This window comes from Capsicum annuum, chromosome 8 (genome assembly GCF_002878395.1).
Source record: "Capsicum annuum cultivar UCD-10X-F1 chromosome 8, UCD10Xv1.1, whole genome shotgun sequence".
NCBI lineage: Eukaryota > Viridiplantae > Streptophyta > Magnoliopsida > Solanales > Solanaceae > Capsicum > Capsicum annuum.
Window position 1 is genome coordinate 112231614 of NC_061118.1, and position 16099 is coordinate 112247712.

At 38.0% G+C, this 16099-nt stretch overlaps 1 pseudogene; it reads left to right on the forward strand.

The window, feature by feature from the left end:
• Positions 1 to 6658: 6658 nt before the first annotated feature.
• LOC107849030 lies at positions 6659 to 8789 on the forward strand (annotated as a pseudogene).
• The last annotated feature ends 7310 nt before the right edge of the window (positions 8790 to 16099 follow it).

Sequence of the window (16099 nt, forward strand, 5' to 3'; positions counted from 1 at the left end):
CGGGATTTTGAATGAATCCCAAGGGATTGATGGAGACTCAAAAAAATTCAAGTTCCAGTTGGTGTATGATATCTGGTGCACTCGCTAAAGGAACACTTTGGATAATTTAGTGGAGGGCGCTTTACCAACCCATTGGGCACTTTAGCGGCCCTAGACCATAGCTCATCCAACAGGTATGCTTTAGTCGCACCAGGGCACTTTAGCAGCTAGCACTAAAGTGGCCCGTGGTCCGCTTAAGCGGCCTTGCTCGTGGTGATGGGTACCGCTTTAGCGGCACCCAGGCTCTTTAGTGGTGACTGCTAAAGAGGCCAAGGGCTTGCTTTAGTAGCATCTGGTGCTTATACATTCCCTTTTTGCCCAATTTCTTCCCACTTTTCACCCATTCTCAAGAGAGTAAAACATTATATAGTGGGAAAACTTTGGGGAAATATTTGTGGGTGATTGTAGAGCTTTATATAGTTAATTAAGTGATTCTTCATTGAATTTGTGGTAAGCTTTCATTAATTTCATGCTTGAATTCTCCATCTTTTGCTAAAATTTCTAGAATCTTGGTGGCTTAATTTTAGCATCATTAGAGCTCGAAATTCACCCATTTTGAGGAAAAATATTCCTTGAGCATAGAGGGAGATTTTGTTGGTTTCGGATGTGTGATTCTGTAAATGGGTCACATATGAAAATTTTTATATAATTTTAAACCCAAAGCATAATAGTGAAATATGGGTCTCATTATTCTTATTTTGATGAGTAGATTGCAATTTTGATAGCGTGGTATCTTGCGAAAGTTTTTCAAAAAGGAAAATCGATGGTTTAGTAGATTTTTGGACTTTTCTTCGGTGTCTAGGTAGGCTAGATTTACCCTCTTCATAGATTGAGCTATTTCATAGTATTCTTATGATATTATGTTATAGATATGGGGTGAGATTTAGGTGTTGGAGGTATAATTGAGAATAATTGGGTTAGTTGGACTATTTAGGCTATCTTGAAATCGTAATTTAGGCGTAATTGACATAGCCACTCATGTTTTAGAATAAATTACTATCTTAGGTCTTATTTAATATCTAGAAATAAATTTAGATACCTTAGCATAGTCCAGGGTAGAAGTTTCCTAAAATGACTTTTGAGAATTAGAAGTGGGCCCCTCCGGCAAACCTTAGGTCAAGACTTATGTTAGATTTGTAGACTTAATTATACATGATATACCCTTATTAATTCTTAATTTGAGACTCTAAAAAGGTTAGATTCTTATTGATTATGCTAGTTTGGTATTTAAGAGTTAGTGCGAAGCCCTTGTAAGTTTTGGTGAATAATTATTATGATTTATTGATATGGCTTATAATTATAATTTATTTACATGGTCTATTGATTATGCTAATGATATATGAGTTTTGATCCAAGTCCGACATTAGATGATGATAATGATATATGAGTTTCGGTTAAAGTCTGATAAATGATGGTAATGATGATGATGCAATTGAGTTTTGATTCAAGTCCGACAGTTTGGGAGCTATTCGTGGTATATAGTTCGGATGGATTCTTGGTTATGGAATGGTAATTGGTAATTCATGGTCATAGGGTTATTTACTTTCCTTGATTGTACCCTCCAGGCTTATGGGGGCCTATGTTGGGTTATTTACTTTTTTTGTACTTATTGGCTTATGGGGACTAATTAAGTAGTTATAATGGTGTGATCTATACATTACTTTTTTGTATTTATTTATTTATTTACCTATGCACATTTTTGTTGGGGTTTATTTCAAGGTTTGACCTATTTACCTTGAGTTCGCTTACTTTATTTTGTATCTTATCGTATTTATACCATGATTTAGCTCAGTCAACCGATGATGCCTACTGAGTTCCCATGGTTTTGGTACTCATACCATACTTTGGTACATTTTTGGTACAAATTCTAGTACTAATTCCGCCGCTGATTCGATGATCGTGTTGAGTGATTTTAGAGATTGGGTGAGTTCTTGGAGTGAGAGTTACTTTTTTTCCTTCAATGTATATATGTATAGTCTTTTAATTTTGATATGAATTGTATTTGACTATTCAATACTTATAGTTGTATTAACATTTGTTCCTGCATTATTGAGTCTTCTAATAGTTCTTGCTCTTTTATCTATCTATTGGGCTGTTATAACTGCTTTTGTAATGACCCTTTAGGTCATTATCTGTATTCTTGCTTACTTCCTCTGATAGATCTTCCCATAGCTATCCCAAGTCATTAATGACTTGTGGGGACCAATAGTTTGGTTACCTAACGATCCATTTTGGTTTTATAACCCCTTTCTCAATTTGAAGTCTTCATTGGTCCTAATTGACCACTAAGCAAAAACTTTAGTAAAATAGCCTCGTATGCAAAATCTGAGTTTGCCAATGCGTCTGAAACAATGAAAATTATGGGGTTTCATATATTATTTGTTCGAAATAGACTCCGAATGCATCCTGAGGCATTGGTCGAACCTCGAAACCAAATTTCAAGCTTTAGCCATTCATAACATGCACTGAGGTTCCACGACTATGGCAAAGGAGGTCCAACCAAAAGATCACGACCCGCGATGACACGGGGGTTGCGACCTCGCCATCAAAGGGCTGGTTAGTCCATACTTAAGTATTGTCTTGCATGAATTTTAGCCATTTTGTGCCTTCATCTAAACCTAGAAACCTTAATGGAGTGTAAAACCTTCTAAGTGTGTGTTGTGGGTTGAATTAGAGCTTAAACAACTTGTGTGATTAATTCGTGCTATAATCTAAGGTAAGAATTTATCTAATTTGGTATTGATTTCATAGTTTCTTGACTCAAAATCCCTAAATCATTGTGGGTAAATTATAGCCCCAAAATTGAGTGATTGACTCAAATTACCTAAGGGTTTTAACTTCCTAAAGATAGTTAGGCTATGGGTTGGTCTTGGAAACTCCTTTCCAAGGGTAAAATCCAATTGGGGTTTTGGTGTCTATTTGAAACCGATGGCACAATGGTGCTATAATGGGTATTATTATATGCTTAGATTGTATTATTAATAGCATTTCTTGTGGAAGAAGAAGCTTCATAGAAAGGAAAGAAAAAGCTCATTTGATCGTGAGTTGCTTGGATTCAAGGTAGGTTAGGCTAATCCGTAGACTAGATTGAGTTTGTTTGTAATATAATTATTGATATCTTGCGACATTGGGAGGGGAATTTAGATGATAGTTAATTAAATAGTGAACTTGGGATCTATTAATTGGGTTAGATTATTAATTTGTAAAGTATGATATTTTACCCTTAGTTTAGGACCTTGGTTAGCTTATTTATGGTCTCTTGACTAGTGTGAGAACACTATAATTGTTCTAAGTAGACATGAATGGTATACTTCTCTATCTTTAGGAGTGAATTGACCTATATAATGCCTAGATAGGAGATGACCTTGGTGTTGGGTTGACTTAGGAAGGATTTTTGAAGAGACTTTCCCTGTAGACCTAGAAAGAATTGGTAAGCCCTTGTGGTGAGGTATGAATGACTTAGGCTAATTCCGAGCAGAAAGTAGACTTATGTTAGAAAAGCTTTGGCTTTCTTGGGGATTTAGAAGTGGGACTTGACCCACCTTAAGCTCGAACTAAGTAAATGCTTAGAGACTTAGATACGTAGTGATTGTCTAAATTATATCTACATAGGAGTTATGATAGTTGAACTCGATTATCGAATTATTTTGTGATCATGATTTGAATAATCTTGTTAAGTAATTATGGTGCATGTCTTGTAATACTCATGCTCTTATTTATGCTCATATTACGTGTGAAGCTTATTAGTAAGGAAAAATTGCAAGTGTTAGCCTACATTCCTACTTTCTTATATTGTGAACTTTTGTGTATGTTTATTGTTTTGGTTATGCATAAGGATGTATGTTGTTGTATTAGGAGACTTGTGATATTATGATGATGCCCAGTGAATTCGGAGGAATATGTGATATTATGATGATGCCTGCTGAATCCGAAGGAATATGTGATATTATGATGATGCCCGGTGAATCCGAAGGAATATGTGATATTATGATGATACTTGGTGAGTTCAGAGGAATATGTGATATTATGATGAAATGTGAGGTCTCTCTTGGTAAATTGTTATTCATTTCTTGTTCCAAATCACTAAATGAGAGGTGTGACCCTTGTTGATGCTAAATTAGTTATTAGAGAAAACCTATGCTTAATACTGAGTTAAGACTTAGTGATGTGAATAATCTTGCATAGATCAAGGGCTAACCTAATATATATATATATATATATATCCTTGACTTGAATAAGAGGTTGTATTATGAAATCTTGCCAAGTAAAGTGGCTTATGTGATAACTAGTTACTTCTAAAATATATGATTTCTATTTGGAAGCTAGAAACTTAGTAAACTAGTTGGTGGACTTTACTTGATTAAAATATGGAAATTAGCCCTTAAGGTTATGACATGCTTAGTGATGATGGTCCTATTATTGCATGATTGTTAGTTAAATTATCTTCTAATATATGAGGTTGAGATGGCTTAATTGATAGCTCATGTCATGAAGATACTAGCTAAAGAATGGCTTTATGATAGATGAATAACCTATAATATGGGTGGCTCGTAGTTTTCTCCAAATTAATAGCTAGTAGTGGTAAGACATAATCTATTGATTCATGGAAGGATAAGGATAACTAGTATCGACTTCATGCGGTGTTATCAATGAATTATAGAATTAATGACTACATGTCTATGCTATGACAATGTTGCTTTATTTATCTTAAATTATGGTATGGGAATTTGGAAGTGGATTTTGGTAATGAGCTATGGCGGGATTGAGGTACCCGTAATTTCGTTCAATTGATGGAATAGATATGCTTTATTCTATTATTGGTTGTATCCTTTTGGTGTATTCTCTGGTTGTACAGGACGCCGCGATGAGTTCTTATTTGATATTCTTTTGTGTACTCTCTGGTGGTATGGGACGTCGTGATGAGTTCTTTGTTGTGCTCTCTTTTGTGTACTTCCCGATGGTATGGGATGTCGTGGTAAGTTCTTGTGCTTATTGTTCTAAAGATGGTTGATGATGATTATGGCAAGTAGATGCTTTGCTATTGTGAATATGGCTTTATGCTTTCAAAATAATATTCGGTTGTTATGACGATTATGGAGTATATTGAGATAGTATGTCATGTTATTGCTTTAGTAGTATAGATGTTGTTATAGTGGTATCAAAGTAGATTTAGGTTCGATCCTATCCCTTGACTTTAAGGTTTTATCTTACTTTATATCGTCTTTACATAATATTTGAGCTCAGTCGGTTGATGATGCCTACTGAGTACCCGTGTTTTGGTACTCATACTACACTTCTGTACCTTTTGGTGCAAACCTAGGTTCTAGTTGCTGTCATTGATCTAGTTTGTGCGAGTTGACTTATTAGATATAGGGTGAGCTCTTGGAGATCCTGTTGCCCTCTTTCCCCTCTATCCTTATTTGTCTTTTGCTTTTAAGATAAATGAATGATTTTATTTAAGACATTTTAGATTCTAAGATTGTAAATTCTCCTTGTTAAGTTTAGAAGCTCTTGTATTAATACTATCAGGTCGTAGGATTTGTTTGAATATCGATTGTCCTTAGTTGTGAAATGTTGTTGTTATATATTGTATTCACATGTAGGATCCATGTTGGACGTTCTCACTATGGTAAACCATTGTAATATCTCTAATTTATAGTATCGGCTTACCTACCGGTAGGATGTGGTAGGTGCCATCATGACTCCAAATGGGGTCATGAAAAATTAGTATCAGAGCTTAGGTTTCACCGATATTATTAATACAAGATCAAGTGTCAAATAGAATCATATGGATCGGAACATTGATGTTTGTTTCCTATCTTCGGAAGGTTATGAGACATTCTTAGGAGTCCTTCACTTATTTTATTCTTATCATTGTAAGTGTCTGAGTTGGTTTGTAGGACATTCTATTGACATTACTCTTCCACAGATTCCTAGGACACACGTTTCAATGATACGCGAGGTGGGTCCTGAGATCTAGACTCGTGAGTTATCCCCAATTAGGGACTAGGGTGTACCTCCCTCAGAATTTATTCCTGCACCCGAGCTAGAGACTCTACTAACTCAGCTAGCGATGGCCTAGGGACTAGCCTAGGCTTCACCAGGATTCATTCCCTTTTCTTTACTTAGAGGTTCTCTGGCTCAGTTGTTGAGTTTTGTTGATGGTTCGCAGACTACTAGAGAAGGAGTGTTGCCTGCAGCTACAGCTCTTGGAGTTGAGGTTCCTCCTATTCCAGGAGTTTTTCAGCTGATAGTAGTTTAGCCAGTTGGGACCCAGCCCGTTATATCTGCTAAGGAGTAGAAGATGTTAGGTAGATTCTTGATGTTGGCTCTGCTTAGATTTGCTGGTGCTCTTGAAGAGGATGCATTTGAGTTCTTGACTGCTTGTGAGGATAGGCTTCACGGATTTGGCCTTGTGGAGACTCTTGGTGTGGACTACACCATATTTCAGTTGGACTTGTCTTCTAGACACTGGTGGAAGGGTTTTATAAGTTCTAGACCAGTTGGATCTTTCCCTCTCTCTTGGGCTCAGTTCTTCAAGATGTTCTTGGAGAAGTTCATGCCGCATAGCCTTAGAGATCATTTGAGAGATTAGTTCTCTAGGTTGGAGTAGGGTTTTATGACAGTTGCTGAGTATGAGGCTCATTTCCATAAGTTGGCTAGGCATGCAACTTCTATCTTGGATACGGAGTATGAGAGGGTTCGCTGCTTCGTGAGGGGATTGAGACTTCCTATTAGGATGGCTACTCAGAGTTTGGTTACTGCTGGTAGGACCTTTATTGAGGTTGCTAATCATTCTAAGGTGATGAAGGACGTGCAGCGTGGGTGCCGTGATAAGTGGCCTAAGTATCAGGGTAGATTTGGCAGGAGCCGTGGTAGTTCCCTATTCAGAAGTGGTATTTCTTATGATGGCCATCCTCTGCTTCTATCTTTTCAGCCTCAGAGTTAACCAATTCAGGTAGCTCCTCAGAAAGCTGATGGGGATCTATTTATTTCTAGTAGGCACCCTAGTAAGGGTAGTGATCAGTCTATGAGAGGTTCATATATGAGCCATGCTAGGCGTGGTAGTTATGCCGGATCAGCCGGTTATGTGAGTTATGGTTCTTCTCATGATTCGTGTTTTTCTTGTAAATTTCTTAGTTATTTCTCTAGAGAGTGTCCTAGTTTTGGGGTGATGGGTATTTCTGCCTAGGGAGCTACTCCTATTAGGGTAGTTCCCCCTTTAGGTAGGGGTGGTGTACGAGGTTCTAGAGGTGGTTACCAGGGCGCTCGAGGTAGTTCTCAGGCAGGCAGGGCAGGTGGTTATTCAGGTACCTAGCCAGATGGCGGGTGTGGTCACTTGTATATCATCTTTATGACAGTCATGCATTGATGAATCAGCTCAGCCATGTACTCATGCATCAGATAAGCATGTTTAGAATGAAAACTCAGCTTATTAATACTTTCTGTCATGTATTCCAAGCATCAGATATGCATGTTTAATGTGTAAACTCAGTCTATCAATATTTCTCAACTTAATCAGTCTCATTCGAGGATGAATGTTCCCAAGGGGGAGATATTGTAATACCCCGTATTTCCCTAGCTTAATTTAACTTTCAATACTTGATTTATCCTATATAAAATTTTCAAAATATGTAGTATTTTTCAGTTTAGAGCTTACCATTACGCAGGAAATTCATCCAGCTTTCCAACGATATAAAATTTGCCATCAGATTCATTATCTGTTTTAATAGATGAGTCTTATGTTGCATCAGATGGTTCATCTGTTCAAAATGATCGTACTGCTCTGATTTACCTATTTGAATTTGTCCCAATAGATAATCCATCTGATGTAACATAAGAATCATCTGTTGCAACAGATGAAAAATCTATTGTATATCTCAGCATGTTGATTGGCAGAATATTTTCAAATCAGTAAAGCACATTACAAATATTTACGTCTTTATTATGCTTTTACAATAAGATTAGGAACAAATAAATCTAATATGCAGCTATATTCTGTTAGCCCTCCTAATTTTTATATATGTTGTCTGTTAGGTCTAATTTTATTTCTTTTTAAAATCAAGGCTGATGAAGTTGCCGCTGAAATTAATAAGTGGGCTGAAGAGAAAACAAATGGTCTGATAAAAGAGATTCTTCCTCCTGGTACAGTCGATGCCGGGACAAGGCTGGTCTTGGGGAGTGCACTATATTTCAAAGGAGCCTGGACTGAGAAATTGGATGCGTCAGATACAAAAGACCACGAGTTCCATCTTTTAAATATTGGAGTATATGATCGAGCTCCCTTTATGACTGGATTATCTGTTCAAGTACCTTTCATGACCAGCAAAAAATGGCAATACGTGAAGGCATATGATGGTTTTAAAGTGTTACGTCTTCCTTATAAACAAGGTGAGGACAAGCGATCTCTCAGCATGTATATGTTTCTCCCAAATGATCGTGATGGATTACCAGCTTTACTGGAGAAAATTAGTTCGGAACCTGGATTCTTAGATCAACATGTTCCCTTAGAGTAAGTTAGTGTGCGCAAGTTTCTTATTCCTAAGTTCAAAATATCTTTTGGAATTGAAGTTTCTAAGGTTCTAAAAGGACTCGGCCTTGCATTACCTTTTAAAGGCGGTCTCACTGAGATGGTGGGTAACAGTTTCCCTCTAGCAGTCTCAAAAGTTTTTCACAAGTCGTTTATTGAAGTAAATGAGGAAGGCACAGAAGCTGCAGCTGTTACTCCTTTTACAATGGAACTCGATTGAAATGATCATATTCATATCCTATGTCCCTATCTCGACATCCTATATATATATGTATAATTATTGTACATTTTATTTATGACTGGATTTTTGGTAAATGAATTTATTTTACCTTTACCCTTGAGTTGCATGCCAGTACTACCCTTACTGACCGTCCCTGGATAATGCATTATTTCATGATGTAGGTTTTGACGGCTTTCCTTTTAATTTTGTGCAGTGTTAGATGGTTTGGTACTCCTTGAATCAACTGTGAAGTGGTAAGTCTCCATCATTTGGAAGGCCTAGTCATTATCTAAGTTTTTCACTTATTATTCTTGTACATATGGATTTTTTTGTCATAGTTGGGGGTATGCCCTAACTTAGTTAGTATTCTTTAGATAAGTGTCTTTTATGGACAGTATTGGGATATCATCATTGTCTTGTTTAAACTCTCAAACTTTTTTTGATTTTATATAAATTTTTAATGACTTGGTTGGCTTTTATTTTTTATTATTATTATGCTATTGAGGTAAGGCTTAGGGGGCTGTCTCAAACTATGGTTGGCTGGAGATGTCGGCATGGCTTAGCCTAGGTTTCGATGATGACAAGTTTGGTATCAAAGCATAGTTTAGGGTCATTAGGTATCCACAAAGCCATGTGGAAAAGAGTCCATTTTATTAGTATGTAGCATGCCACACTTATAAAGAAGAGGCTACAAGGCATTTAGAAATGTTTCGCTTCTTTGAGTTTAATTTCGTGCAAGAGTGTCTAGTTGCTTTTAGTTTTCTCTAACTTCTGATTAGCCAGCATTTCAGATCATGCCTCCCCGAAGCTCTAATGGTCGTAGGAATTCAGATGGAACCTCCATCCTAATTGGGGAAAATGCAGAGGAAATTTGCCCTACTCATGGAATGAAGACTCGATCTAGGGCCTCTACTCCTGGTTGCACTGCTACACCAAGGGTTTCATCGGTCCACACTAGTTCTTTGTGAACCTTCTAGGTTGGTGCTACCTCTACTCAGTCCCCTCGAGGAGATATTTCTAATGCTGAGTTTCTTCTGTCCTTCCATATGATTGCTCATCTTGTGGCATTATAGTCTCATCGGCTGATCATGTGGGTCCTGTTGCCAATTCATCTGAAGTCACCCAAGTTGGTAAATTTATGAGATAGAATCCCCCAAACTTTATGGGCTCTAAGGTTTAGAAGGATCCTTAGGGATTTGTTGATGAGATAAAGAAGATCTTAAGAATTATGCATGCTAGTAATTTAGAGGGTCTAGAGTTTGCAGCTTACCGTTTAAAAGATGTGGCTTATCATTGTTACGAGGAGTGGAAGGAGTTAAGCTGTGATAGTGTTGAGCTAGTTGTGTAGGAAGAGTTTGCGAGTGCTTTTCTTGATTATTTCTATCCTTGAGAGTTGAATGATACCAAAGTTAAAGAGTTTATGAATTTGAAATAAAGTAGAATGAGAGTTAAGAAGTACTAACTAAAGTTCCAACAACTTTTTAGTTATGCTCCTAAATTGGTGTCTAATTTGAGGTCCAGGATGAGAAAGTTCTCTTCTGAACAATCTCGCGATATGGTGTTAAAATGTAAGGCTGCTATGCTAAATTATTATATGGACATATCTAGGCTGGTGGTTTATATGCAAGAGATGGAAGATGAGAAAAGAAAGTAAGTAGAGATGGGAGAAGGGCAAATCAAGAAGTTATGGTATGTAGAGCAAGGTGAAAATCAGACGAATAGTGGAAAGGATGGTAGGTAATGGCCTAAGAAGAAGAATGGTGGAAATTCTTATTCATCGGCTAGTGCTCCTTATCCTTAGCCTTCAGGTGATCAACGTTTTCAGCCTAGCAGCCTAAGGAATAGGGTGCTCAGTCTCAAATAAGTGAAGCTCAGTCAACCCTACCTTATCCGCCTCGCCATTTTTGTGGGTAGTTTCATCATTGTTAGTATGAGGAGGGGAAGAATTTTTCTTTAGTTATGGTAAGTGTAGTTATCTGCAGTAAAATTATCCTTCATTTAGGGTCTCCATAAGAGATAATAAGGTCCCAGTTTTACTGAACATAAAATTGAGTAAAACTAAGGAAGACTGTTACCTTAAGCTGAATCTGAGTTTGTGGAGAATAGGTGAGATCTGCTTCTGCTTCCCAAGTAGCTCCCTCAATAGGCTGATTCTACTAAAGAACTTTGACCAAGAAAACTCCTTTGTTCCCCAGTCTACAAATTTGACGATCAAGGATTTGGACTAGAACCTCTTCGAAAGAGAGATCATTCTGAATATCGATGCTCTCTATGGGAACTATGACTGCTAGGTCACCAATGCATTTCTTTAGCAAGGAGGCATAGAACACTGGGTGTACTAAAGCTAGATCTGAAGGCAACTAAAGCCCATAAGCTACCTTTCTGAAATGACTGAGGATACTGTAAGGACCGATATATCGGGGACTGAGCTTTCCCTTCTTGCTGAACCTCTTTACCCCCTTCATGGGTGAGATATTCAAGTACACAAAATCACCGATCTTAAACTTGAGATCTTTTCTCCTTGCATCTGCATACGATTTCTATCGACTTTGGACTTCCCTAAGCCTTTCCCGTATCAGTTGAACCTTCTATAAGGCATCAAACACTAAGTCAGGTCCTACTACCGCGGCTTCACCTACCTCAAACTAACCAATTACAAATCTACATCTCCTACCATAAAGAGCCTCAAACGGAGCCATTTGAATACTGGAATGATAACTGTTATTATATGCAAATTCAATCAAAGGTAAGTGGTCATCCCAACTACCCTTAAAATCAACAACACATGCTCTTAACATATCTTCTAGAGCCTGAATGGTCCTTTCTGCTTGACCATCTGTCTGAGGGTGAAAAGCGGCACTGAGGTGAACTTGGGTACCAAGACCTTTTTGGAATGTCTTCAAGAAGTAAGGTAAACTGGGTAACTTTATCTGAGATGATAGACACTGGGACTCCATGTAACCTGACCAGCTCTCTGATATAGAGTTTGGCATAGTCCTCGGCTGAATAGGAAGTAGAATGGCAAGAAATAGGCTGATTTGGTCATCTTGTCTACAATGACCCAAATCAAATTATGTTGACGACGAGTATGACGCAAACCCATCACAAAGTCCATGTTCACTTCTTTCCATTTCCATGTGGGGATACTGAACTCCTACATGGACCCACTAGGTTTCTGGTGCTCAATCTTAACCTGCTGACATGTAGAGCACTTAGCTATAAACTCAATCCCTCTTCATCCCACTCTACTGATAAATCTTCCATAAATTACAGTACATCTTAGTGGCCCCGATATAAATAGAGTAACGCAGACCCTGCACTTCTGTAAGAATTTGTTGCCTCAAGTCATCTACACCTGGCATGTATAATCGACCTTGGTAACGCAACACACCATCTCCCCCTTGGAAGAAAACCTCTACTTTCTAATCTCTGACTGACTCTTTCAACTTAACTAGATTTGGGTCTCTTTTCTGCTTTTTCTTCACTTTGGAAACTAAAGATAATGTTGAACTACTCTAAACCCACACACTACCCTTTGCAAAATCAACTAAGCGGACATCTAGCCAGGCAAGCTGATGAACTTCCTGAACTAACTTCTTCTTACCATTCTCAACATGAGCCACACTACCCATAGGCAACCTACTGAGAGCATCTTCCACTATATTGGCCTTACCTGGATGATACAGAACGCTCATGTTAAAATATTTCAACAACTCTAACTACCTTTTCTGATATAAATTCAAATCTTTTTGAGAGAACACATACTGTAAGCTTTCGTGATTTGTGAACATATCAATGTGCACCTCATACAAATAGTGCCTCTAAATCTTTAAGGCAAATACTACAACTGCAAACTCAAGATCATGGGTAGGGTAATTCTTCTTATGGGGCATAGTCTATGACCTTACCTCTTTGCATTAGGACATAACCCAAACCTACTCTAGATGCATCACAGTATACAACAAACCCATTTAAACCATCTGGTAGAGTCAAAACTGGGGCTGAGGTGAGTCTAGTCTTTAACTCTTGAAAACTCTTCTCGCAAGAAGCTTACAACTAAAACTTGACTTTCTTCTAAGTCAATTTGGACATGGGGGATGCAATAGACAGGAACCCTTTAATAAACCAACGGTAATAGCCATCTAAACCCAAGAAACTCCTGATATCTAATGGAGAAATGGGTCTAGGCTAGTTTCTTACCACCTCAGTGTTTTGAGGATCAGCTATAATGCCATCACCAGAAATAATATGACCAAGGAACGCTACTGACCTTAGCTAAAATTTGCACTTACTGAATTTGACAAATAACTGATGGGATCTAAGAGTCTGAAGTATGATTTTGAGGTAATCAGCATGATCATTCTTGCTTTGGGAATAGACAAGAATGTCATCGATGAAGACTTTAATGAACATGTCCAAGTACTGCTTGAACACTCAGTTCATCAAGTCTATGAAAGCTGCTAGGGCATTAGTAAGACCAAATGACATAACTAGAAACTCAAAGTGACCATATCGGGTTCAAAAAACTATCTTCAGAATGTCACATTCTCTTACTCTGAGCTAATGGTATCCTGATCTGAGGTCTATCTTAGAAAAGTAACTAGTGCCCTGAGGTTGGTCAAACAAGTCATTGATTCTAGGAAGTGGGTATTTATTTTTGACTGTGACTTTGTTCAATCAATGATAGTCTATACACATTCTGAATGAACTATCTTTCTTACACATAAATAAGACTGGTGACACCACGGAGAAATGCTGGGTCTGATGAACCCCTTGTCTAAAAGGTCCTTTAAATGTTCTTTTAGTTCTTTGAGTTTAGCTGGAGCCATTCTGTATGGCAAAATAAATATAGGCTGAGTATCTCGACGATGGTCTATTCCAAAGTTAATTTACCTTTCGATAGGAACTCCAGGAAGTTTTTTGAGAAACACGTCTAAGAATTTATTTACTACTGGAATTGACTCAAGACTAGGAGTCTCTGAATTAGAGTCTTTGACTCACACAAGATGATAGACACAACCTTTGGATATCATTTTTCTCGCTCTAAGGTATGAAATCAACTGACCCTTAAGCGCTATGGTACTACCCCTTCATTCAAGGACTGGTTTGTTTGGAAATTAAAAATAAAAAAGTCTATTTCTACAATCAACTGAGGCATAGCATGAATGGAGTTAATCCATGTTAAGAATGGCGTCGAAATCCATCATCTCTAACTCTACTAAGTCTGCTGAAGTAACTTTCTGAGATAGCATAGTCAAAAAATTCCTGTATACTCGTTGGGCTATGATAGACTGACCCACTGAGTAGAGACTGAGAAAGGTTCTATTAAGGTTTTTGGTTTGACCTTAAAGTCGATTACTATATAAGGAGTTACAAAAGACAGAGAAGCTCCTAGATCTAATAAGTCACAAACATGTAAATGGAAGATCTATAACATACCAGTGACCATATCAGGAGAACTTTCCTGATCTTGTCTAGACTAAAGTGCATAAAGCCTATTTGGACATTGCCCACTAGTGGCACTGGAGGTGGCATCCTGCTGATTCGGGCGACCAAACTAAGTTGAAGAATTATTGTACTGACCTTGAGAACATGACTGAGGACAATCTCTGATTCTATGGCCTGTCTTTCCGCACCTAAAACACACATCACTACCAGCTCTATAGACACCCTGATGGTTTCTACCCTATTTCTGACAAAGAGAATTTGTTTGAGCACTGCTGACACTACCCTGAGATTTAGAGCCTGGTGCCCTATATTTATTACTATTTCTGAACTTAGGTACTAAAGCACTATCTGAGAACGAAGATGGAACTGAAGACTTTAGACGGTACTGGGAACGGTTACCACCCTCTGACCTAGGCTGAGTAAAATTAAAGCTACCTGTTCTAGCTCACTTGTTATCTATCTATCTCTCCTTATTTTTAGCCTATGCAATCTACTGAGAATGGACTATGATCCTGGATATGTCCATCTCCTTAATTAACATCGCAGTTCTGCACTTCTTAACCACACTATCTGACACCCCATACACGAACTTGCTCATTCTAGGCCTATTGTCTGCTACTACATAGGGAGCATACCTAGATAATCAATTAAACTTGAGGGAATACTATTTCACACTAATATTGCCTTTCCTGAGATTGATTAACTCTAACACCTTGGCTTCTCTCAACTCTAAGGTAAAGAATCTATCTAGAAATGTAGTAGCAAACTCTTCACACTCTATGGGCTCTACATCTGTACCTTTGTCTACCTTTCACTTCTTAAACCACGTATGAGCTACATTTTGTAGCTGGTAGGAGGCTAAGTCAACACTCTCATTGAAAGTCACTCCCATGATATCTTGACTTTTTGAATCTGGTTGAGAAACTCCTATGGATCCTTTTCGGGCTTAGATTTTGAGAATAGGGAAGGATTCATTCTGGTGAAGTCTTGAATCTTGGCTGCAACAGTATTGACCACTAGGTTGGACTGAACAACAGCTGGCCGTTCATTCTGAGCTGCTATGGAATTAGCTAGAGTAGTGAACGCAGCTATGAATTTTGCATTGGAGACATGCTTGTCCAAGGGATCTATTTGAACGGGCTGAGGTGTTGACTGATTCCCAGTTCTTCTTCCATTATTCTTTTTGGGAGGCATATTCTGTAAAAGGAAGAAAAAAAGGATTAGACTAAGATTTTAACTTGAGCTCATGTTCACTCGCACTACATGAATACTGAAAGAAGGAAAACTTTTCCTAAAAACAACTCATAGCCTCTTGCCCATAAGTGTGGCGCGCTATACACTCATGCACAAGACTCTACTAGATGTGACTTTTCAGATTCCCTAGGACTCTATTGAATCTTAGGCTCTGATATCAAGTTTGTAATGGCCCGAGTCTGTATCCTAGATGCTATATGGTGCTTACGATTTTGAGGGACCACAAGCTAACCCATGACTAATATCTGCTGTGAGCACTGAATAACAATACTGTAATAATGCAAAAAATAGGCTGAAATGCCACAAGGATCATAATATAAATACTAATAAAGAATAACAACCATAATAATATCTGATAAAATATCTGAAATTTGAAATACTGTCCAAACTAGTCTAGTCTGAAAAGCCTCTAACTGAACTGTCTGAAAGTGGAGTTGATGGGACAAGCCCCCAACTAACTCCGACTACTGAAATACTGAAGCTACTGTAATGCTAAAATAAAAGAATATCCTCGATAGATGAGGACTCACTACTGAATCTGCTACTGCTAACTGAGCCTGTCTAAGCGCGGTCGGGAACCTGAGCGTCCGAACCTATAAGATAAGACA